This window comes from Setaria italica, chromosome IX (assembly GCF_000263155.2).
Source record: "Setaria italica strain Yugu1 chromosome IX, Setaria_italica_v2.0, whole genome shotgun sequence".
In the NCBI taxonomy this organism is placed as follows: Eukaryota; Viridiplantae; Streptophyta; class Magnoliopsida; order Poales; family Poaceae; genus Setaria; species Setaria italica.
In genome coordinates, this window is record NC_028458.1 from 38577417 (window position 1) to 38580449 (window position 3033).

A 3033-nucleotide genomic window follows, 5' to 3' on the forward strand; every position below is an offset into this window, starting at 1 on the left:
TCACCATAGGAGTTTATTGTGCATTGCATGCTGGTGCATTTATTTTGATTGATGGTGTTTGATCAAATTAAAATTTCAAATTCATATTCTAAACTCAAATCTCTTTTGCAAAAAGGTTTTTCCTTTTCTTTTCTCTTAGGCTGCATCTCTTTTTCCCTCAGCCCAGCCGCACAGCAGCTCGCTTCCCTGGCCCAACCTCCTTCGCTTCAGCCCAGCTCCCTCCGCCAGCCCACTTTCTTTACGCTAGCCCAGCTAGCTAGCTTGCTCCTCCGCCGGCCCAGCTAGTGCCGCACGTCCCTTTTCCCTCGGTCGCCGACAAGTGGGGCCCGCCGGTCAGCCCCTCCTTCCACCTTCCTTTCTTCTTCCTCCCGAGCCTTCTATCCCACGCGCCTCCTTCCTTCTCTTACGCCGCCGCACCTTCCTTTTTCCCGGCGCCCCCTCTCCGCATCTGCCTCGACCTCGCCCGCCTCCGCCCCTATATAAGCGCCCCCCCCCCCGGTCTCAACCACCAAGCCAGCGCCTCAAACCCTACCCGCACCTCAAACCTTAGTCACCCGAGCCTCTTCGCCGCCGCAAGCTCGCCGCCGTAAGGTGAGCTCCGCCACCTCTTGGCTCTCCCCGAGGACTCAAACGAGTTCGCGGTATCCCCCGCGTCCTTCCCGTGCAACCCGCGCTCCAAACCGAGCCCCGGAGCGCGTTTTCGTGCAACTCCGGCGAGGCGCCGCCGCACCTCCGCCACGAGCCGCCTCCAGCCGCCGCTCGCCGCTGCTTACGCCAGCATCGCGTGCGCCGGCCGTTCGATCTCGAATCGACGGTACGCAGCGAGCTTGTGCACGTGTTCACCGCCGGCCGTTCGATCCAGATCGAACGGACCAGATCTGTCCCTGCTCGGTAGCATCGGTCAACGCCGGCAGCGCCGCGCACTTTTGCATTTAAGCCCTCGTCTTTTCCGCAAATCAACCCGCAATCCATTTTAATTCAAAAGTAATTGCGTTTTGGTCCTGTTTTCTTTCACTTAAGCCCATGAGTTTTTATAAAATCAACCCACCATCCTGTTTTGTGTTTTTGCGTGTTAAACCTTCGGTTTATCTGCATAATTACGTATAAGTCCTCGGTTTTTCGCAGATTAGCCCTGAAAGTTTTATTTTCTCGTAGAAAAGCTCCTGAAACTTGTTTTAATAATATCTTTTGCATCTTAACTCCGTTTTTCGCGTTCTTTACATCCACGTGTTCTTCGTTTTAAAGCATAGATAAATCTTTCAAGCTTGTTTTCTCTATTTATTATGATTGGTGTACTGTTTTTCTTACTCTATACCTTTGTTTGCTTGTATGTGCTCGTGTGACGCGTGTAGACGGTCTGCAGTTTGAGGGATTTGAAGATCAAGCTTTCGAGGAGTACGAACAGCAAGAGCAAGGCCAAGAAGGCAAGTTGTGTCCTTGATCACTTCTATAAGTCCTGTCCACCTTTACTTTCGTGTTCCATACAACATTGCTATGCACATAATAGTTGTAATCTTGATGGGTCCCAATTAAGGTTCGCCTAGATTTAATTTACCTTCGCCTTGACCAACCGGGTTTACTTTTATGTTGGGTAGCTCATGCTTAGTGCTTACCTGGGCCTCACCGGAGAGCCCTGCGACTTTGGAGTGAAACCCTGTTTCATGTAATCGCGTGATTGTAATATGGAGTTCTATTTTATCCCCTTTTCTCAAATCCTGTATGCATTGAACAATCCAGCATTTTGAATGAATGTTCAGGTTGGCGCTTTGCCAGCCGTAGGTTCCTCAAAAAAAAAAAAAAGGTGCGGACAGCGCGGGGACGAGCCGATAGGAAGGCGGAGGATGAGGGCGGTAGAGGAGAGCACCTTCCCGGAGACCTGCTTGCCTACTCCAGTGCCGAGGGAGGTCATGAGCAGCAGTGCAGCCGTCTTCACGGGCACTGCGGCGACGGCGAGTGGCCGGAGCACTCCGTTCCTTTGCGGAGGATGAGGGCGATGGAGGAGAGAAATTTCCCAGGGATCTGCTTGTCTGCTCCAGCACCGGGCCGGCCGCGAGCAGTACGCCGGGGAGGCCGCGAGCAGCAGCAGCTTGCCAGCGGCCATCTTCACGGGTGCTACGGCGGAGGCGAGTGTGTGGAGGCTGGAGCGTTCCTTCTCCCACTTGTGTTTTGTGCTTCCTGAACGTGGGCCGCATCGAGTATATGCGCTTATCTGCTGCGTGTGGTCTGATAGCCGTCGGATGTTGCAGGAACGGCGCAGCAGGTTTGGACGTCCCTCTTACATAGAGCGGAATACAGTAGAGGATCTGGTTCGAGTGACAACTGCTAACTTTCCAGTCTTTCGAGGAAGCCGTTTTGAAGCACGGAACTCTGGGAGAAGTGGCATTGGAATACTGCTAGCATATCTACCAAATGTCTTGGTATTCTAACAGATATCTCTTCCTTGAATGATGATTGTTGCCCTACATCCTGTGAGAACAAGGAAGATTACGAGCTTGTTAAATAAGTGTGTCAAGTTAATTGTCAACAGCAAACATCAATAACCATTACATCTGGGCTACCTCAGAAACATTTTGTCGGTGCCATTATTAACTGATGATACAGTATGATGCTTTTCAGATTGCAGAACATGAACAGATTGGTGGATCTGAGGAGCTCAGTGATGCCGACTGACTGGATGCTTGGGTCTAGCAACTTTCCTGTTCCAACATATATCCTGGTGAACCGTTGATAACATTTTGATAACAGGTTAAGTGATCTTACCATGTTTACCTTTTGCAGATGATACTGGGATTAGTGAATCTAACAAAACTGTATGTGAAGAGGGTCCTAAAGAAATTTGAACAGCAGGTGCTTGACAAAAAAATATTGTGGATTTAAAATACACATAAATTGATAGTATGTGTACATGGTTCGAGGTGATTATAAAAATATATAGTTCAACTTCAATGTGATTAAGGAGTAGAAATGATTGTGTAAGCACCAGGGTCAAGCAAACCTCAAACACAGGTGGAAAACGGTATCACACCCAACAAC

General features: G+C 49.8%; 1 long non-coding RNA gene across 1 annotated transcript; it reads left to right on the forward strand.

Annotated features, from left to right (window-relative positions):
- The first annotated feature begins 475 nt into the window (after positions 1-475).
- Positions 476-2568, forward strand: LOC111255773. The gene is made up of 2 exons (XR_002675711.1): positions 476-591; positions 1353-2568. It is a non-coding gene; the product is annotated as an uncharacterized LOC111255773 (long non-coding RNA).
- The last annotated feature ends 465 nt before the right edge of the window (positions 2569-3033 follow it).